A 22,912-nucleotide genomic window follows, 5' to 3' on the forward strand; every position below is an offset into this window, starting at 1 on the left:
GCATTCTCCTGCATTTGCTTTAGTAGACCACAATATGGTGAAAATGTACACTAATTTTGACCTAAAGTGTTGAATGAGAAATTAGCAAGTGCGGCTACTACCAGGGTCTGAGATCACTGCCCCTCTGATCTTAGCAGAGCCTTACACAAACAAAAGAACAAAACTCTTTTAATCCACTCTGAATTAAACCAGAAAGTATCACTAATGTCTTAAGGAAGCCGTGGCAATCACATGATAATGATTTTAAAAAAAAAATGTCCATTTGAGGGGACTTTTCAAAACCTGGTACCAGGCAGCCAGAAGGACAGTGTTTAGCTGTCTTTCTACATTGGAGTGAAGGTTGGGAGGAGACCCTAAGAGAAATGTAGAAGGCCTTTAAATATGCAAATGGATGGGCCAATGCAATTTTAGAATTGATATGTTGCTGGTATGAAGACAATGCCACTGCCATTTGAATGAAGCTAGGTGCAGTCTCCCCGGGTTCATGCTGAACTTGTGGCAGCTATGTTTCCAATACATGATACATAATGATACCTCTGGGGAAAACAGAAAAATAGCCAAGGCTACTCATTACTACAAATTGGTCACGGACAGAGCAGTATGAACCTCACATTGACCGTCTCATACTGATCACTGCAGATGGCAGTCTCATGCCAGCCATGAATCAAACCAAATAAATAGCAGATGTCACCAGTGGCAATCTGCTGATGTTTAAAAATGGAACAAGTGAATCAGCAAACTATTTAGGAAGGTAAGTCTGTGTCAAGCATTCTGTCATCAAAAACTTTGTATGGACAGTGTGATCTATGTGTCATCAAGGTCGCTCAGCATGACCATGAAAAAGAAAACGGAAGCTGACAGCTTAAGCAGAGCTATGAACATTGACTATGTTTATAAATACCATGTTATATAGATGTAAAAAAATCTCAACACAGTACTTAAAACTAATCACTAGGGCATCCAATGCCTCCCTGTTATTATTATCATTGTCAGTCATCATTCAAAAGCACACAATGATATTTTTTCTCTGGAAGCACATACCTTGATAATAGATATTAATATGCATGGATGTAAGATATATTTACAACAAGTAAATATATATGAAGCTAATATAGAAAAGTCTAACACAGAAACAATGAAAATAAAGGATGGTATGATTTATGTAAAGTTAATAGACACACTATGTGGCAGGTACCATGCTGGGCAGTTCATAAACTTTACAATATGTATACTTTAAAGCAATCATGTAGAGTTGGGTTTACTAATATCCTCATCTGACAACAGACTTGGGGGAGTAGAGTAGTTTGCATATCAAATAACAGGGTCAGATGTGGAAACAGGTCAGTCTGACTCTGTAGTGGACCTACGAGTATGTCGGCATTGATCAGCCAGCATCCATCTCCTCTTCCTATCAGCTTCTCTACTTCATTTGGGGGATTTACTTCTCCCCTGTGGTGGGTAGTCTTGGTAGGTCAGACAACTCAGATAATCTGTTCTTTTTCAAGGATAGCAAAGAGCTTCCAGGAGCAGCCTTTGGCCAGATTCTTCCTGTAGGAATAATGTAAAGGAAAGACACTCTAAGACCTACCAGTAAGCCTGGTCAACTGACCTTTCTCTCCTCAATCCTATGCAAGGAGGGAAGAAATTGCCCTGCCAGGAGCCCTGTCTGAGTTCGCGTCCCACCTCTAAACCTTCTTCTCCAGACTTGTGTCAATTTGGTGTGTTGTGCTCACCTATATCCTTCTAATAAATTGAGCCAGGGTTGCATTTGTTGCTTGTAACTGAAGACCCTCACTAATGCCTCAAAGTAAGTGCGCTTTGCTTTCCTCCAAGCCCCAGTTGTGTCAAAAAAAATGCAATATTTTAAGTTTATTTCAAATACTGAAATAACTTCACAAATAATAGATTAGGTAGAAGTCCTTATCACAAATAGAATAATTTGCAAATCAAAGCAATATTGATTTTCATTGCAATCTTATAATTGTGCATAAATTCGATGTATGGAATTTGTGATATCTATGTAACAACAGCCCCTCTTCTAGGTAGATTAGAATTTTTTCTTACTATTTGTACTGTTTTCTAAGAAGATCCCTTCCCTTTGTAATGCAAAAGTAAACTCCAGCTACTGTGTACAGAGGAGGCAAATTCTGAATTTTTGAGTAATACACAGTAATTTCTTATACCAAGTGCCATGAATTATGCTAAACTCATCACATGCAGCAATTGTGTGGTAAATGTTATTCTCATTTCACACATGAAGATGCTGAGACTTGCAGAAACTAGATTAGCTATCAAAGAATAACATACCTAAAAAACCATGAAACCAGCTCTTGAACCTGGCTTGTCTAAGCCCCAAACTCCACATATTCCTTCCAGGTAAGTCTGCTCCACTATGCTATAGAAAACCAGGGAGCCTCCTTACCATAGCCCTCCAAGGCGGGCTGCATTACCACCAATTCACAGACAAGAAAATTAAGATGAAGAGAAGTTAAATGCCTTGCTGCAGTTCACACCGATAATAACTGAGTCAGTTTGTAATGAGAAGTCTTTGTCATTCTAAATCCGCCAATGCATTGAGTTACTTCCTGGGAGGTTTCGTGGCCTGTAGATTAAGTAAAACCACAGTCACAGCATGTTTATGACATGATTACGATTCTCCCAGTGCATTGCATGCTTCCAAGAATGCAAAGCACTTTAACCAACCACCTGGATTCCTTTAAGGCAGGAGGGCTCACTAGTAGATGTTTAATAAATATGTGCTGAATCATTGGAGCCAACCGATTAAGACATTAGTCTTCATCTACTGGTATTTGGAAAAACAGAATTCTGGAGTAGAAAAGGAACTTAAAAGTGACTTAGTCCACTTTTTAAAATCTCAATGGGGAATCTAAGGGACAAACGTATTGGGAGACTTTCTCTAAGACTCAGAGTTTCTGAGTCACAAACTGGGAACTAGGGTACCATTCCCCAGATTCTCAGGGGATTGCTCTTTCCACAACAATACATTTCCTGTCCTGGGTCCTAGTGAAACATTGAGCACGAGCTACCTTAAGAGAACATCAGTAGTCCGATTAGGTAATTAATTTTCCTCAAATTTCAATTTCTCAAAAACCATTCTTAGGCAAAGGCATCTGCCTACTGAACGTAGTCTGGATATATGGACTCTGAAGCATTTTAGGTTTGCTTAATCTGGAGAATGAATGCTTACTGGTTAAATAATGGCATTTTAGCCGCCAGGGAGATAGGGTGATGATGGTGGTGGGTGCAGGACAAATGCAGGCTGCCCACTCATACCCCACCTCTCAGCATTCTCTAAAACTGCAAGGTATTCCCCTCATGTTCAACTCACTAAGTGATCACCTCACTCTTTTTCCCTCCTCCTGATAAATAATCCTGAGATTTTGACTGGCAGCTTGCTTCAGTCTTCCCACATTGTGTGGCGCTCCCACCTCCATCCCTAAGTGCACTTTCTCAGCCCTTGTGTTTGATCTGTGTTATTTTTCATTGCTTGCTCACACTAAGATAGTTTTGTCAATTCTCAAAGGACTGTGTCTTTGTTCTTTTCCTTGTATAGCATCTAGCATGGTGACAAGCAAAACTGAGCATGAAGGGAAAATAGTGGGACACAGGCCCATAAAACAGTCTAAGCATCAATATTCAGTCTTTCCACTTTTCAAAAGTGCAATACTGTTAAATAAATCAGGTGAGAGAGAAGGAACGCATGTTTTCTTTCTCCCTAATATTTCCTCTAAAATGAGAGGCCCATGAAACACACTTTGTTACCCACTGCAGGATGGATGGGGACTTGGACTGGCCAGGTACAGGCTCTGTGTGCTCTTTAGACTCGTGACACATAATACAGCAGTTAGACGGGGAACTCCCTGGATGAGAGCCACTGGTTATTTTTTTGCTGATGCTGTCGGTAGTGCAGATTGTTGCAAGTGCCTCTCTTTGCATTCTTCTCCTCCTTCTTCCCTGCCCGTTTTTTGAATTAAGGTGTAATCCTTTGGCTATTCTGGCTCTTTCTCTGCCCTTTCCTCACTCACCACACAGGAGATATCGGCAGTTAGATGGCACTGGCGTGCCACCTATGTAGAATTGCCTGTGGTTTTAAGATCAGTCCAAGAGAAGCTTAGCATCTGGGTTGATGACTTTCATTCTGAGGCTTCCTAGAGACAGTTTGTAACAGTACCATGAGCAAAAGTTGCCTGGTTTTATATTTTGCCCATTGGATGTAAAGGTTTGTGTTGAGCCAAGCATTCTGAACTGGCTGTTGGGGATGGTTCGGCTCTCAGAGATTTCCTAATGAGCATGGAGCTCAGGACTCAACTTCAAAGACTAAGGCCTGGAGAAGCAGCCCCAGCTTCCCCAGTTCTGCAGTGGGAGAAGCGGGCACGCTTGTCAAGCCAGTGGATGAAATGTTAATAGCTTTGTGTCCAGATGTTTTCTTTCTGAATGCCAGAGGTGAAGGGCCTGAGCAATGGTGTTACACATGTTAAGGAACTTGTCCAAGTTCATCTGGCAAGTGAGTAGCAGAGTTGGAGATGATTGCCACATTCCAGCTTGTACTCATTACTCCACTTCCAGTCCACTTATTTCAAAAAATAAATATAAATTAGCCAACACTATTCTCAGCATGGAAATACTTCTCCTTTCATGGGAGTAGGCCTTGTCTCTCCAATTAGATTATTGGCCCTTTAACAGGTAGTAAGTCTAGCATTGTGTTCTCATCCTTGCAAACAATAAGTACTCCATGAATAAATGCTGATATAGCAGTAAAGTGGCTGCAAGGATACTTTTCAACCCTGGCCACCTTACAACTTTTTTCTTTATTTCTCCTACTTAAAAAAGTTACCAAGCCAATACCTGCTCATTGTAAAAAGATGCGGTATATAAATTAATTGCCTCCGCATGTTAGCCCCGTTCCATTTATCCAAAATAATCAATGCTGTTAGGTAGGTAGTCTTCCATATCTATTTTCATGCTCAAACACATTCAAACATATGCACAGATATATAGTATTCCTCTTATATTTAAAGCAAAACATAGCATTATACTATATACATTACTCTGCAACCTTGTTTTTCCACTTAAGTGTATATCATAGACATCTTCCAGAGTCAGTAAATATAAAGCTTACTCATTCATTCTAATAACGCATAATAGTACCTTTAATGAGTGTATCGTAATTTACTCAACCATTCCCATAATAATGGATATTCAGGTTCCCACTGTCTTCTGAATAGCTTCCTGTTTGATCACCATGCTGTGTGGCCTCTTGCACATCTATTCCTGCTTTTATAACTGGGAACAAGCCTTGCCTAAAATGATGCCATTCACTCCTTGGGAGAAATGTCTCCAAACTCTAGGCAATTTGTTTTGTATGAATTAAAGTAACCATGTTAAGGTATTGTTTCTATTCCATAATTGAGGTTACAGTATATCTTTTCTGTACACTGTTATCTTTTAGGAAATGTATAGTATACAGAGAATATAGGATCCTCATTTAGAAAATGGAATATTTCAAGTTTACAAAAGAATTTTACATCTTTCGTGTTAGTTTCAAATATGCATATATTTGTAGTGTATGCTTTCTGCCTCACTGTAGTTGGAACAACAACAAAAAGGGTTTGAGCCTGCATTTTCATTTTCTTGACTTTTCAAAATTGTTAATCCATCAAAATGTAAACTCCACGAGAAAGAAATTAAGCAAAATTTAGAGCCTAGTTCTCTAATGTATCTCCAGCACGGAGGCATATGGCAGGGACTGTATCAATATGAACTGAATGAACGGAAATCTATTCTTTTACATTTCATACGCTCTGAATCTCACTCTGTTTGGTCAGGAGAAAGTTACATTCTACTTCATGCTCTAGTTTTCCTTTTCCAAATGACAACAGAAGGCTTAGTTCTCTGAGCTCAATTAACTCCTGACTCAATGAACTCCCAGAAGTCTATTCCTGGGGACGGACTCCATCGTTGCTGGGAGCAGAGGCACATGTTCAGGCACCAGCTGAGATCACAGCTTCCAGGACAACCTAGAGAGGGAAAGGTGGTGTAAAGACTGAAGCTTTAAAGACATCATTTATCCTGAAGCTATGAATGTGTCTCTACTGGTTAAGAAATCATAACATAGTGGAGTATTATGTTGTCATTAAAAATGAAGTAGAACAACATTGAATGACATGGAGAAATAGGATATATAGCATCATGGAGCGTATGATCCGATTTTCAGTTAAAGGAAACATAGGTGTCTATTTGTATATGCATGGAACCTGAGGACATACACTAAAATGTTATCAGTGTCTTTAGGGGAAGTGATTATGAGTGAATTTCAAACAAAGAAAGTTTCTTATCATTGCTTATTTTTCTGTCAAAAAATTTCTCAAAGAGAAACAAGATTGGAAGAATTGTTTCTATGAATATTATATAACTCTTAATTGCCATCTTATCATATCATAGCAGTTGTTTTCTTTTAATTAAAACTCTTTCACAACATAATACTTTTTAAAAGGGTGTAGGATGAGATATGTTCCCCAAACCAGAGAAATAGCAAGCAAATCTCACTACCAAACGATCTGGAAAAATAGATCAGGTCAGTTTTCCCTCGATAAAAGTATTGGTCATTGTGATTTACCTGGCTATTATGCTGATGAGGTCTATTTGTAGAAAAAAAAAATGGGTGTAATTATAAGAATTTTTGACAATTATAAAGTGGTTTTCCTCACAACACTGACCAGTTTTGTGTAGAAAGATCTTACTTTGCTTAGAAATCTCCCCCTGGTGCAGGGGCAGCTGTGCCTTGCATGAGCTTTCAGATCAGGGATGAGCAACACAGAAGCAAATTTTGCAGCAGGTGGCGATTACCTACACCTCGAACTGGGCAAGTGTGCTGTACTTGAACTGGCTTTCCTAGGGCCAGCCAGCAGTTTGCTGTTTTGCTTCATGGTCCATAGTCCTCACTGCCTATAAAAGTAACTAAACCTTTAGTTGTTCTTTCCAGTTCCTGATCATTACAAGCTGTGAAGCATTATATCCTGGAACTTCAGGTTTGGTGTCACGTGTCAGATTAGCCCTAAGGAGTGACACTTACTTGGAAATTACAGGAAAGCCGCTAGAAAATGACTGGTTTTTTGCAGCTCTTGCTTAGGAGGCCATGTGCAATTGGTGGCTTAGGAAAAATCCATGTCCCTAGTGCAATCCTGATACATGAAATGTTCCAAATAAAACCGTTAAATGAATTAACTTTTTTGTATGATGTCCAGATATAGGACCACACCACAAATTCACACTCTCAATCTCCCTTAATCCAGTTGCCTCATGCCAATTAACTAAAATTCAGCCATCTCTTCAGTTGGTTTCTTTTTTTTTTTATTTAAATTTATTGGGGTGACAATTGTTAGTAAAATTACATAGATTTCAGGTGTACAATTCTGTATTACATCATCTATAAATCCCATTGTGTGTTCACCACCCAGAGTCAGTTCTCCTTCCGTCACCATATATTTGATCCCCCTTACCCTCATCTCCCACCCCCCACCCCCCTTACCCTCTGTTCAGTTGGTTTCTTACATAGTTCTGCAAAAGACAGGTCTCAAGTTTTTCTTGATCTTTAGAAAAATGCCTACAAATTTTGTCTCCAGGTTTTATTTCTTTGATTCTATGAACAAAATTAAAATGAATACAGTAACGTCAACATAACACACATGCAGACAAATGTTTGCAGTTAAACATTCTGCTAACAGCCTAATTCTTATGAAAAGGCACACGTTTGCGTGCGTACACAGACACACGCACACACACACACACACACACACATACACACACACACGGCACTAACTGGCACCTAGACATAAATAGCAAACCTTTAGAGTCTGTAATAACCTGACATTTCACTGGGAGATTTTTATAATGTCTGAACTTGCTAAAACAATTCTCCTCCCCCTCTACTTTCTTACTATTTTAAAGCAAGTAATAAATAGAACTATACCTAGAGAAGGTGGTAAAACAGGGTGAGTAGAAAGGACCCATTATTAAACATCTATTGTGTGCCAGGCATTACTCTAGGCATTTTAAATATGATATTTCTTTTAGTCCTCACAAACCACTTGCCACGTAGATATTAACATCACTTTATGCATCAGGAAACATTATTCAGAGAGGATAAGAGACTTGCACAAACTCAAACAACTAATAAATGACTGAGCGGGACCAGGACCCAAGTCCTTCTGTTTTAAAAGCTCAAAATTTTCACCCCACCACTTACAATAGTGTAGAAATAGTCCCACCCTCTCGCGGTTCTCCTCGGAAGATCATTGTGACTTGGAAGGCCGAGGGTAATAGTCATTTAACCCATGGTGTCTTTCCCTCGCCCCCTCCTATGTGACTGTGGTATCTACTTTTGAGCATGTGATTCCCCAGAGCTTGAGCAATGACAGGACAATAGTGCTGGAGACTTTACTGTCTGAGTCAACACTTGTCTGGGACGGCGTCCTTATTTAGTTCCCTTCCTCTTCTCAGTTTCAGGTCCCAACCCCTGTCTGTGCCCTTTGCACAAGGAACAGGTGGCCTTCCACGCTACCACAGGATGACAGTCCACAGTGCTTGTGGTGATTCGTCTCACAATGTACAGGACATTTTTTATTGCACCAAAGATCAGCGGTAACTTGAGTTTTGTACATAGAGGTGAAAGATCTCTCTGACGAGAGTTGGACACGAGCTGGGCACTTCTTTTAGCCTGGTTGTTTTGCATGTGTGTTCCTAACAAATGTCCTAGGTTTCAGTAACTTGTTTATTTTTCAGTTAAACTTCACAATAGTTAGCAATGTTCTTACGGTACAGAAATAATTTTGATGAGGTGATGTCAGAAATAGATTGGGCTATCGTTTATGCAAATGTTTGATGAACTTTGATTCATCTTTTTTACTCTGAGAACTAAGAAGGTGATACTTACTGATATATGTATATATATATATATATATATATATATATATATATATATATCTGATATGTATATCTGTATATCTGATATATGTATATATATATATTCTGTAAAAAATATAGTCTTTCTGATATTTATGTTCCTGGTTTTCAGGATTCACAGAATCAGAAAAGGGAAACAAGACGGATCCTTTTAATAGCTCATCATATCATCATCATCTTCATCCAGTTTAGTCAAACTATCTACCTTAGGGATCTTCCTTCAGGGGCATGGATGATGAAGTCATATTTTTTCTACTATATATTATGTTTCAAAATTGGCATTATACTGTATGTGCTATTCTATAGCTCATATTCTTTACTTAAACATATTTCATAACTATTTCCTGCAAATCAGTAAATATTTTCCTGAAGCATAATTTTTCTAGCATGTTTACTATTCCTTTACAGGATGTGACATAATTTATTTAACTAATCCCCTACCATTAGAAATTCTATTTGTTTCCAATTTGTCTTTGCTATAAAAAATGTTTAAAATATTTTTGTGTGTGGGTTTTTGTATATAGCCATTCTTGTTGTAAATTTATATATATATATATATATATATATATATATATATATATATATATATATATATGGAATTGCTGAGTAAAGGACACACACTTTAAAAATTTTTTGATACATTCTATAAAAGTGTGATTTTTGCGAATTTTTAAATTCTCCATCAGTTTCACCCCTCTCCTCCTTTCTTTGCCATTTCTGTGTTGACCTTATATCCCAGCACATGATTTGGGCTCCTTTAGAAGCTGGCGACATGTGTTCATCTCCACTCTTCTGAACTCCTACTTCTGTAACTTCCTCAAAATAAGCATTTGTAGAGTCATAATGACTATGTGTCATTCATTTGGCATACTGAAAAATCTGTATTGAAAGTTAGAGCAACCCACATGTGTCAAATTAATTAATTACAGCTCTTGGTGAAGCCCAGTACTATGCCAGCAAGTTCTGTGGTAAAATTCTATAGATAAAATTTCACCCCCAAGTAATTTTCTCATTCTTCTTCTATAGCATAAGGTAATTTTCTTCAGATAAAATTAATTAAAGATGGCATATAAAATTATGTTTTTGGATGTGTACTCAGGATTAATCAGTAATAGTTTTAGACATGTTTCTTCACCTGAAAATACATTGATCTTATATCCATCTATCAGCTGGAAAGCCTGTGCATCTAAATTCAATACCAATTTATTTCTTTGTACTGGAGTTCCTGTCTCTTGTTTATTTCTTGGCTGGGTTAAAGGATCTCAGTGATATTGGGAATATAGTTAGACAAGTGTAGCAGCCACCAGGTTACTAAAAACACATAGATCTTTGGCATTATTCCAAGAAAATAAGTCGTCTCATTTGGTGTGTACACAATGTCCTGAACAGCTATTATGATTAATTAACTTTTCCATGTTGATGTAGTAAGTTTTATTAGCTCTCAGAAAACTAGCTCCAACTAGCTTGTAGTCCGATCACACACGGAGAACAAGTCAAGTGAAAATGGAAAAAGCCAAGCAGCTAATCCTTTCAGAGGCAATAGTAATTTTCTTAAAAGGCATCTCAATATAGTTAATAAATTGTTACCTCTCTTCCTAAAAGGGATATTATTTTATATGGGAACCATAAATACACATTTGCATATTAACGATTAATATGCTATGTTTGTTAATGTTTGTTCACATGTTGCAATCTCTGCTGCATGTAACCCCTCTTTTAGTTCTTTATGGAGGGGTCTGTCTTGGGAGTTGTTCACTTTTAGCCGTTATGTTAGAGCAGAACCTGACTACGCAGAGCTTGTTTCTTCGCTCAGTTAAAAACCTTGATACCTATGTAGTAGTGCTTGATGTTTGTGGACTGAGATGGAGCTTCATAATGATAAACACTTCAGTTTTCAAGCACCTACTATGTGCCCATTCTTTACATTTGCTATTTAATTCTCATGACAGTCCTCCAAACTATTTGACAGGTGGTAAAACAAGTTTAAAGTGGCTGAGTCTCTTATTCATGGTCAAATAGCTAGTAGGTGTCAGTCGGGATACACAAACTAAGCTCAGAGCTACGTTCTTTCCACGTAGGACAGTTCTGACTCTTCTTGTGCATGTGTTTATGCTATTGCTGTGTGAAACACAATGGAAGACGTCCCAGGCAAAGAAGGGAATTCAGAGCTCATCTCTCACAGTCATCTCACACTGTGATTCTGGAAGCACATCCTCGCCAAGAAATGTCAGCCTTTGACACCACAAACCTTTCGCCCCTTCTCAAGCCAACTTTGAAGAAGGAGCAGAGCATGAATGCGGAGAAACTTTGCCTTTCCTTCCACACAAGTATCTTTTTTTTCAGGATGCCTGGGATATAATGTATGGAAAACTGAGAAGCTAGAAGGAAATTAAAAACAGCACAAACACGAACACTGCTCACATACATGTGCCTCGTCAGCACACATGGGAAACACATTTGTCTTGTGTGGCACAGTTAATGGTAACAAGGACAATGAATAAAAATGGTCTGTTTTTAAACTCACTCTAAAATCCACCCACAGTTCGTTAGGAATGTTGCAAATGGTGATGTGGCTTCATACGTTGAACAATGGCAAAAACACATGGGCATTTAGAAAAAAATATTTCTTTAGCCACTCACTTTCTTTACGATTCTGAGTAAATTGCTTATTTTTATATATATTTTTAATAATTTGACGAAGCAACTCACAGACTATTTTTAAGTTAAATATTTAATATCAGTCCTAAATTCTTTGTAACTACTCGTTCTCACTTGCCTGTCCCTAGCAAGAGATATTTCAGATACAGTGTTTTCCTAAGGAAATTAGGATGGGCTAGAATATTCCAAGCTTTCCCAAGATAATAGGGCTCACTTTGTCTTCAGCACAGGGCTAACTAAGCACTTTCATTTTCACACAATACCCCTTTGAGGTAGGTAATATTATTGCACCCAATATTCAGATGAGGAAACTGAGACCCAAGGGAGATTAAGTAAGTTGTCCACTAACATGGTAGGGGAAAGAGTAGAGTCAGGACTCAAACCCTGGTGGTTTGGTGCCAGCATCCAAGAACTTAAGTGCCAGGCTATACAACTCAGGGACAGCCAGGTTACTGGTTGGGAAGTTAAGTTTCCAAGTGATACTTCTCTGTGTTCAAAGTTATAGAAAGGGCTCCAAATAAGGCTTTATAAGATCACCACTACCTTCAGCAATATCCTGGTAGCATAACAAGACTAAAGGAAGAAAAGGAAGGAAACTGCTTAGGATTCAGGACTATGGATCTGTGAAACTCCTAAGGACCTATGGGGATTGAGAGGTGCTCATAGAGCATCATTTCTTTCAAAGACCCAAGGGATAAGATGGAAAAATAAACATCACTGAGTGGAAAATTACTTTAGACTTCATGAAAGGTTCACGTTGTTAGAGGGGAGGACTGTTGTTTACCATTTTGTCTTTTGAGCTCATGCCTAGGGTTTTCATGATTCTTGACTTTGGCTTCTGGCATATGCAGAAGCAAGTAGCAAATGCTCTTTACCCCTAGCACAGATCTTTCCCACACACTCTGCCACCATCTGTGGGCACACCCACATCGAGTTCTAGTGCTTTTCCCTTTAAAAACACATAGGGCTTCATAATTCCTTGGTCGTGCTTGGCCCACCCCCTGGGTGGGGCTGTTTGCTTCTCAAGGCAAAATGGCTTCTATCTTTGAGAAGCTCGTCTAAAACAGGCAAAGCTACTTTATTTATAGGCTAATCAAGTCCATAATTGGATCAGATCTATCTGCCAGTCACCCTAAGACATTTATGGCGTGTGCTTTCTCTAAATCTGCCCCTTTCCATTGTGTAGATCAGAGGGAAAGTAAGAGAAGAGAGAGTTTGTTTCTGTTATGGAGTATTGAACAGAGGTGATTCGCCATGGGTGCATTTTAGCATTGGGTAGGACAGAATATTTGCAAAATAGAAAAAAAAAAAAGGAAGAAAAGAGTAGCAGTTTGTGCTGGGAATCAGGTGCAATCAATCCTTTCTGTCTGGCTTTTGTTTCTGAGTATGTTCAGGCTAGTTTAAGGATTCTCTGGATGATGTATTATGGTTGTTTTATTTCATTCTGTTTCAATTTGGGGTTTATTTGTTTCCTTTTGTGGTTATTTTATGTTGCTGTTTATTTCATGGGCTTGTTTTTACTTAGAGGAACCACTGTGTCTGTGTTAGGACAAGATAAAACTGAGAAACAGTGATGTAGGTCTTAGTCCCGGCTGTCAAGCAACATGATCCTGCATGAGACACATAACTTTTCCATTTGCAAAAGGTTTTAGGCCGTATTAGTGATACCCAAGCATGGCTTTCTATCAGAATCACATAGGTGGTGTTTTAAAATGAGATGCCTGCTATAGAGTATGGTGGGACTTTTTCGGGTGATGGAATTGTTCTATATTTTGATTATGACGGTAGCTACTAGACTGTACAAGTTTGTCAAAACGTGAGAGCTGTACACTAAAAATGGTGAATTTTACTGTATGTAAATGATCTTAATTTAAAATTTAAAAATAATTTTAAAATCTTTTGAATGTTAATACATTGAAGAAAAAAAAAAATACCTGGGTCCCACTGGAAACCAATTACTTACAAAATGCTATCTAGTCTCTGAATCATCTCTGTATTTGTGACTCTAATGGGAACCAACGCAAGCGCTCTAAGTTGTCGTGATCCCAGGTTCCGGTGTTTGTCAGCTGTGACATGAAGTCAACAGTAACCTGGGTGGCAGAGACCAGTTTGGGTGCCTATAGCCACAGCATGTCTGGTCAGGCCACTTAAATCACATGGGGAGTGGAGGAAAACTATGTGGCTAAGCTCTGAGTTTAATACTCAAGGAGAACATCCTTTATGATCAATGAGCAGAAAATGTGGGAGTAACCAAGTACTGATCACATGTTAGAAACCAGTGTAAAGAGAGAGGATGTGGAACCTAGAACTGTATATTAATAAAAGCTATTGATTTTTTTCTTAGCATTAAAAAGAAAGAAACGATGCTGTGGGATGACTCTGGCACCAATCACATGAAAGCATGTAAGTATCCAGCAGAAACAGGCTCACGGATTTGAACTATGTGAACTTTAACAGAGAAGACTCAGGCTGACAAATATTTTGGGCCCCGTGTCAACCTCTGAGACGATTCCATCCAGCGTTAAAAAAGATATATGAGACCCTCAGAATTAAAGTTGTTTACGGACGGCATTGACAATGGACTGGACTCCTAATAGGAAAATGGGATGTTGAAAATATTAGCTTTGTTTAAAGTTCGTGGGCGAAGGTAGTAACTATGTTTTGGGCTATGACTTAGGAACATCCCCCACCAACAGATACTTCTGAAGCTGAGGGTTCAGGTGAGTGCATTCCCATTGTGTAGCCACTAGCCATGGCTACAGCTGGTGGGCCCATCACCAATGTCCACTTGATTGGGAATACTGAATACAGTAACACCAAGATGACTCTCTGGGGGAACTAGAATGCAAAGTCACAGAGAAGGTGGGTGGCAGTTGTGCCATGGGAAGCCCACGCTGGGGGCAAACTAAAATTAGAGGGAAGCAGGAAGTGTAAGTAGTAACAACAGCACCAATAACGATAACAGTAGTAGCTAACACTTACAAAATGCGTCTGTGAGCTAAGCACCCGGCTAATCCTATCAGATGGGTAATATGACTATCTTGATTGGATGTGATCACTTCCCTAAGGCCACACAACTAGTAAGTGACAGAGCTGGGAGGCAACCCAGGTAAGGTGACTGATTCTCAAGCTTTATTCTGCCTCCTAGGAAACTCAGGAGGCAGCTGCAGTGAAGAGATTGGAAGGGATGTACAAGAGAAGCAGATCCATGAGACACAGGGGTCCCATTCCTGAGAACTTTTGGGGTCTCAGCTCCAGTCTGCACATGCTCGTACTGTGCGTAGGGGTGGTCTAAGTCTCAAGCAACTCTCCCTCTCCTTCTCCTTGCCTTTATGAAGAATTAGCTTCTTCATAAAAGATCTCTGTTCCTTGAAATCAATAAATGCCAAGCTATAATGAAGAAGTATGCAAGGGGAGGGTGAGACTGAGGGAGCATTTTTTATGGAGAGGCCAGGGCAGAGAGAATTACCCCAACTCTCTTGTGATACTATTTTTTTAACCTTCTCAGCTTGAGGAAGACGAGCACCTGCAGTTCATTAAGGAAACATTTAATCAAGGGAGACTCCACAAGAGGATACTAAGCTGTCAGGTAAGCTTGGAATTGCTCAGCCATACACTTAGCTAAGTTACAGCTCTTGAGTCCAGCTTCTTAATATGGTCTCTTTTAGGACTTTTGGCTCAATTTCTTTAATGGAATTATTTGTCCATTTTTCAAAGGTTTTCCCTCCCACTGGGTCCCTCATCTCACTCATCCCCTTTCTGTGATGCAAGTCACCATTTCTAATTTCTCTTTAAGAATCAAAAGTTGGAATCCTGAACATTGTGCTGTAGTCTTTGGTATTGCTCTGTGAGGAGGCTCTCCTGTTGCCGAAACAGAATGAGCTGGCAGGCTCCCTCAGCCCCTTGGGTTTGCCAGGGAAGATCAGACCGAGGAGTGGAGGAGTCGTCCAGGAGCCCAGGAGCAGTCACACTAGGAGACAGCTTTTCTCTTTGAAAGGCTCTGAGGGAGGTCAGCTGGGCAGACACAGAAGTGCCGAGAAGGGGATGGTGTGCAAACTATTAGGTTGGTGCAAAAGTAATTGCGATTTAAGAGGTTAAAAATAATGGCAAAAACCACACTTACTTTTGCACCAACCCAATATATGGCAAGCTGGCCACAGTGCAAATTTCAGAGCTGTGGGCTTATGGGGCTCAGTCCTTCATTTTCAGTGTCTGGAGAGGTGGCCCTGGTCTTTTCGATTACACTGAAACACACCAGGAAGGGAAAAATCCATTCTGGCTCGCCTGTTAATTTAGTCGGTTGACATGTGCCTTCCCAAAGAGCTTTTTAAATACTGTATGACTTTGATTCCCTAAAGGAGGACTCGGGAACCAACAACATTTTCCTCTAATCTTACCTCAGTGTTCCTTCTGAAGTGAGTCACTAAAGACTTCCTGTTTGAGGCTGAAAAACATTTAAGCAAGCAAGCAGCTCTAGCCAGTTTAATACGGGCATCAGAGATGTTGTTAGGCAGGACATTTCAATATGCAAGCATTAGCCTGGGTTGCCAGGTTGGCACAAATGCACAGGTTACCTCACCTGTCCTCCTAGTTAATCTTGTTAGCTTAATGGATGCAATTTCCCCACTGTAGAGACTCTATGTTCTTGGCACCTGGACAGTGCCCTAAGGCTTGACTCAGAGGTATATAAGAACTTGTTGGGACCTCGTTTGTTGCCAGGAGGGATTGCAGGTGCTCCAAGACCAGCGAGGGATCCCAGGTTCACAGGAATGTGTGCACTATTGAACCGTGAAAAACCTGCTCCAGGAAAGCAGCCCCGGATGAAAGGGCGGGACTTCAGGGGATTCTTTTGGTCCTCAGAACATACTTCACATTCTTTAAGGCATCCTGGCCTTCTTTTCCTTTCCCAAGGGAAGCATACACTTTTACATCTGCATGGTGCCCTTTAGCCAGGATGTGGCATCCAAGCCAAAGCATTTCTACGTTCCTGTCCACCTGAAAAAGCTTTCTCTGTAATGGAACTTGCTTCATAAAACACTTATGGAACAGCTAGACTAAGCAGTGCATTATGTGAGAAGGCTAGAGAGCTAGATTTGGGGCACCCCTCAATCACGTGGATGGAGCAAACAAACCCCCATTACCTCAAAGGGTGTTTATTAATTTTCCTACTGCCTGGGTGGGTAATCTGTACCCTTGAAGAGTGGTGGGCCTCATCTGGCAATTCCACACTGCCTGGCAGCCAGGGGATTTGCCACTATCTCTTCGTAGAGGTTGTCTACAAAGTCAGGAAGAATGCTAATGAAGCTTCATTTTCTGATTTAGAGGGCAAAACAAGAATAAAAATTTTTGAAGCATATTTTTGAATTGTGTTGAAAAAGTTGGGTCACTTGTAAAACTTTGAAAGGAGATTATGCTAGACACACACGCACACTAACACACACACACAAGAATTAAGAGAGGCAGAGTTCTTTTTCATTAACTAGCTGAGGGTTTTATCCCTTGAGAAGTGGGTTAGAATTTTAGCTCTGCCTCTTTCTAGTTGAGAGACCCCCCCGCACCACCACCACCACCTTGTAATTTACTCAAGCTTAATAAAGCTCCTTCACAGGATTGGTGTGCAATCTACATGAGAACATATTTGTAAACTGGCCAGCCCAGCCTAGAACATACTATAGTAGGCCTAAATAGAACATACGGATTCCTTTCTAGTCTTTTGAGCTAGATGCTTTTAGCCATTCTTCCAAAGAAGATATTGCAGAATCAATTTCTGGGTTTCCTTTTTATAAGGGCCACTTCAAACCGCAAGAGAATAAGAGAGGGTCAAATAAAGACCTCCCAGCCCTTTACATTAAGAATACTTGAAATAAACTCAACATAATGAAACTTTTTTCATTTATTTTGCCCATTATGGGCTCTTGTATCAATGCTGTGGCAACTATATCAGGATACATGCACATACTAACAGTCCTGGAATTTGTTGTTCCACACAATATCTTTGAGGGGGGAATTTGTGGGAAACCTGTATGAATGACCATGGTCATGAACTCATTTGTTACTGAGAAAAAATGGTGGTGGTTCTGGGCCACTGTGAAGTTGGGGAAGGCATTGTTCCTGTCATATTGGGGGTAACAGCCTTTGACTAGAGTAAAAATGATGGATTTATTCACACATGTGGAAATGTTCACTGCCATTGAAATCTTTGGGTTTACCTATTTTTGTTTAAAATTTTTTTAGATTTTTTTTTGAATAAAAGTATATCTCCTCTGTGTTCCCTGGGCTATCAGTACATGCCCTTAAAGTAGCACGATATACTCAGGACTCTCATCTTGTTTCTAATGTGTCTCCGCACTAGACAGCTGATCAAAACACTGGGTTCAACTCTCAGTTACTTCTATTATTAGATGCATAAGTTTGGGCATTATTTACTCACCTTAGCCTCTGTTTTTCTCTTCGTCTGTGAAATGGTGATGACACCAGTATCCATTCTCTGTTGTAGGATATTTTCGTGTGTGTGTGTGTGTGTGTGTGTGTGTGTGTGTGTGTGAAGATTAAATAAGACCAGAGAGCTTAGCATGGTGTTTGGCATATAGAAAGAGTTCTATAATTATTATTGTTATTATAATTGTGATGCCAGTGTTTAGCATGGTTGTTGACTCCCAGGAGACTCAAAAAGTTTTAAAAACGGATTTACTGTGGCTAAACCACAGTCCTGCTTCTCCAGCTCTATGCTTATTCTGTGCTTTGACCTACAGGGCTGCACATGGCTAGAGAAGAATAACAACTGTGTTGACTGGCTTCACTTTAAATTCTTGACCATTAATCTCAAGCGGGCACTTAACTCTGGGCACTAATCATACTGTATTTCTCTAATCCAGCCATCCTTTCACTCCCTAGCCTCACACCTCCTCATTCTCATTCTCAGCTAATAATCATGCTTCTATTCCAATGGTGGGCGGGGGGGTGGGTGGGGGGGATGCAATCAGAAGAGAAGGCTCCAATCATTCCGACTTCTTCTCACCTACCTATCTAGAAGTCTGTATATTCTATATTCTCTCCTGTACCCATGGATGGACTGCTGTGCCCTTGGCTGAAACCACCCCTTCCTTTCATGCACTATAACCCATCCCCTCTCACCCATTCAAGCACATTGCTCCAGTATTTTCCTCTCTCTCTGCATATCTTTCTACTAATCATTCCCACTAGGGTACAAATATTTTCCCCTCACCTTTAAAGATTTTATTTCGACCTTCTTTTTTCCTTCAATTATACCCCTATATCTCTCATTTCCTTTAGTGTGAAGCTCCTTGAAAGAATTGACGGTATCAGTTGTCTCTCACTCCTCTACTCCCTTTCTCTCTTGAACCCATTCCAATCAGGTGCAGCCCCTGCCACTCCAGAGCAGCTGTTCTTGTCAAGTCACTGGTGACTTATACACTGCCAATTCCAGTGGCCAGTTCTCAGTCCTTATCTTCCTCCTCCTGCCAGGATGACACACACATCTGTTTTTTCATTTATTTATCTTTAGCTGTTTTCTCCTCAGTCTCTTTTGCTGATGCCTCAACCTCTAACTGTTGGAGAGCCTTAGGATTCAGACGATGTATCTCTTTTTTTTCACTATTTACACTCACCCCCATGTTCTTCCTACTCAATGCTGGGAAACTTCCTTGTCAATGTCAACTTCATCTGGTAGAGTGTTAAATATGGCCGACCCCAGACTTGTTTAATCAGAATCTGTCTTCGAACTAGATCCAGAGATGATCCATTTGCATATTATTTATAATCACTCTAAGTGATCCTATCCAATTTCATGGTTTTATGACATTTATTTGCTGAGTTGACTCCCAAATTTATATTTCTAGCCAAGAATCTCCAGGGAAATACAAACTCATCCATCCAACCACCTATCATCTTTTCCACATGGATGTTTTATAGTCATTGTCATCTTATTGTGTCCAAAACTGAGCTCCAGATATTTCTGCTAAACCTGCTTCTCCAGTATTCTTTCCTCTCATCATAAATAGCAACTCCCTTCTTCCGTTGCTCAAGTCAAAACCCTTGGAGTCATCTTTGCCTCTTTCCCATACCTGGGCTGTCAACGATCATGTTGGGTCTATATGTGCAATGTAGTGGAATTTAATTGTTCTCATCACCCTGCTGTCTTGGATCCATGCTGCTTCTACTCCTTCCTCAAGTCTATTCTGAAAATGACAGACAAAATAAGTTTTGATAGATCATGACACTCCTCTGTTTGAAGACTTCCAGCATTACCATCTTACTTAAGGTAGGGCCCACAACACCCCACATGGTCTGTTTCCTCCCCTGATCTTTCTGCTGTTTATCTCCTTTTTTTTATACTCCAATCTCATTGCCTTTCTTTCTCTTCCTCAAACTCAGTGGGCATGTTCCTGCTTTAGGGCCTTTTTGTACTTTCTGTTCTCTCTGCCTGAATGCTTTTCTTCCAGATATCTGTATGCCTCCCTCCCTCTTTTCTCAGGTCTCTACTCAAAAGTCACCTTCTCATGAAGCCTTACCTGGTGTTGCTATCTAAAATTTCTGCCTCAACCTCTTCCCACCATTTCATACCCCATTTTCCCTTATTTATTAATTCATTTATTTATTAGCAAATCTAACACTCTCCCTTCTCACTCTTTCTCTGTGTATCAGTCAAGGTTCTCCAGAGAAACAGATTCATGATAGATGATAGATAGATAGATAGATGATAGATAGATAGATAGATAGATAGATAGATAGATAGATAGATAGATAGATAGATAGATAGATAATTATGAAGGATTGACTCATGCCATTATGGAGGCTCACAAGTCCCTCAATCTGCAAGCTGGAGGCCCAGAAAAGCTGATTTTGTAGGTCTAGTCCAAGCCTGAAGGCCGCAGAAACAGGAAAATCAATGGAGTAAGTCTTAGTCATAGTCTGAAAGCCCAAGAACCAGGAGCTCCAATGTCTCAGGGCAGGAGGAGATGGATGTCCTAACTCAAGCAAAGAGCAAATTTGCCCTTCCTCTGCCTTTTTGTTTTGTTCAGGCCCTTAGTGGATTGGATGATGCCCATCTTTATTGATGTGGGTGATCTGCTTTACTCAGTGTACAGATTCAAATACTAATCTCTTCCAGAAACATCCTCACAGACACACCCAGAAATAACATTTTACCAGCTTTCAAGGCATCCCTTAGTCTAGTCAGCTTGACACATAAAATTAACTACGGTTCTCCTCCTTTCTTCTCCTCTCCTCTCCTCTCCTCTCCTCTCCTCTCCTCTCCTCTCCTCTCCTCTCCTCTCCTCTCCTCTCCTCTCCTCCCCCCCCCCCACCCTCTCTCTCTCTCTCCCTGTATTTCTTTCTGGGCTTTTATCATGTTCCACTGGTTTTGTCAGTATTGGTGAAAACACCACACTGCTTTAATTACTAGTTTTATTACAACCCTGTTTTTCTTTGACTTTGGAATTGGCTTTCTTGTCCCTTTGCAGTTTCACACACATTTTAGAATGAGTTTCTTGAGGTCCATGAAAAATTTAGTCAGCATTTTGATTGAAATTACATTGGATTTATATATTAATTTAGAGAGACTTCACATCTTTATTACATTGAAATTTCCTATGCATGAAATAGCATTTCTCTCTGTTTATTAAGTTCCTATTTAATATTGTTTGATAAAGTTTCATATTTGCTTATAATGGTCATACACATTTTTGTTATGTTTATTCCTATATAACATATTTTTCTTTATGTTGTAGATGTTATATATGAATTCTTTAATAAAGTTTTATATTTGAGGATGATTTAGATTTATAGAAAAGTTATAAAGATAGTACAGAGAATTCTTGCATATATTACTCCTCACCCAGTTTCAGTTTCCCCTCATGTTATCATCTCACATTACTGCACTGCTTGTCAAAGCTAATAAACTGACGTTGGTATGTTAGCATTAACTAGACTCCAGACTCCAGACTTTATTTGCATTTCTCCAGTTTTTCCATTAATGTCCTTTTTTCGTTCCAAAGCCTCATCCAGGATACCACATTACATTTAGTTGACTCAACCTCTACATATTAAATTTTTCACTTAACAGTGCTTATGTTGACTTACAATACGGCTGTTTAAAAGAGTGTTATGTAATATTTTTATGAGCTGAATGTTTGTGCCCCCCACCCCAAATTCATATGTTGAAGAACTAAACCCCAATGTGGCTATATTTGGAGATGGGGCCTTTGGGAGGTAATTAGGTTTAGATGACATCATGAGTGTGGGACCTTCATGATGGTTTTAGTTCCCTTATTAAAAAAAACAAGAAACAAAAACGGATCTCTCTTTATTCACACACACAGAATAAAGGCCATATAAGCACAGAGCTAGAAAGTGGATGTCTACAAGCCAAGAAGAGGGCTGTCAACAGAACCCAAACATGCCAGCATCTTGATCTTAGATTTCCCGGCCTCCAGACTGTGAGAAATAAATGTCTGTTGTTTAGGCCACCCAGTCTCTGGTATTTTGTTATAGTGGCTTGAGATGACTAAGACACACATGTTCTTAAGAGTGCTGAAAATTTCTATATAATATGTCCCTAAATGTTGCTGAAAAAATGTACTTAATGTAACTACTTGAGGAATGATATGGGCATACTAAAGATCTTATCAGTAATTGAGGAAGATTTTACTCATTTGAGTTCCATTATTTATCATTTTTGGCCACATACTTAATTTCCTTATATAGAAATAGGTCGAACAGTGAAGTGCTAACATGATAAAAATTGAGACTGATCTTACAGGGTTGTTATTTTAAAAAATATATACATGTAACATTATATAGAACCTCTTGGGAAAACTCATTTTAACATGAATTACCAGGATCCTACAAATTTTTCAGGGTCAATATTGCTCAAAGTTATCTAGATTAATAAGAAATTGACAATGGCAACTTGTTATAAAAGGGTGATATTTGGTAAATATAGAGAGATAGTAGAAGAAATATATTAAAATTATTTTATAACTTTTCTCATACCTTGGTTCTACCACCACCAATGTAGCAAATGTTTCACTATACCCTTCAAGCAATCTTTCACAAATGATGTCCTGAAGATTTTATGTCCTCTTAATAGCCCAAAGGATATTTAAAAGAAGTTTCAAGTATCTTTCTATTTGACCAATGTTTTAAAGTTGAAATGGAAAGAAATATTTTTATTTATTTATTGGGGTGACAATTGTTAGTAAAATTACATAGATTTCAGGTGTACAATTGCGTATTACATCATCTAAAATCC

At 39.3% G+C, this 22,912-nt stretch overlaps 1 long non-coding RNA gene across 2 annotated transcripts in view; it reads left to right on the forward strand.

The window, feature by feature from the left end:
* LOC141571714 (uncharacterized) overlaps positions 1 to 22,912 on the forward strand; it is a 229,241-nt gene that overhangs the window by 84,151 nt on the left and 122,178 nt on the right. For both annotated transcript variants that reach the window (XR_012496749.1, XR_012496750.2), the window contains exons 3-4: positions 13,985 to 14,043; positions 15,149 to 15,229. This is a non-coding gene — a long non-coding RNA (uncharacterized LOC141571714). The remainder of the gene's footprint in view (positions 1 to 13,984; positions 14,044 to 15,148; positions 15,230 to 22,912) is intronic.

The sequence above is a fragment of the Rhinolophus sinicus genome, chromosome 2 (genome assembly GCF_057876585.1).
Source record: "Rhinolophus sinicus isolate RSI-liver-muscle chromosome 2, RSI-T2T, whole genome shotgun sequence".
NCBI lineage: Eukaryota > Metazoa > Chordata > Mammalia > Chiroptera > Rhinolophidae > Rhinolophus > Rhinolophus sinicus.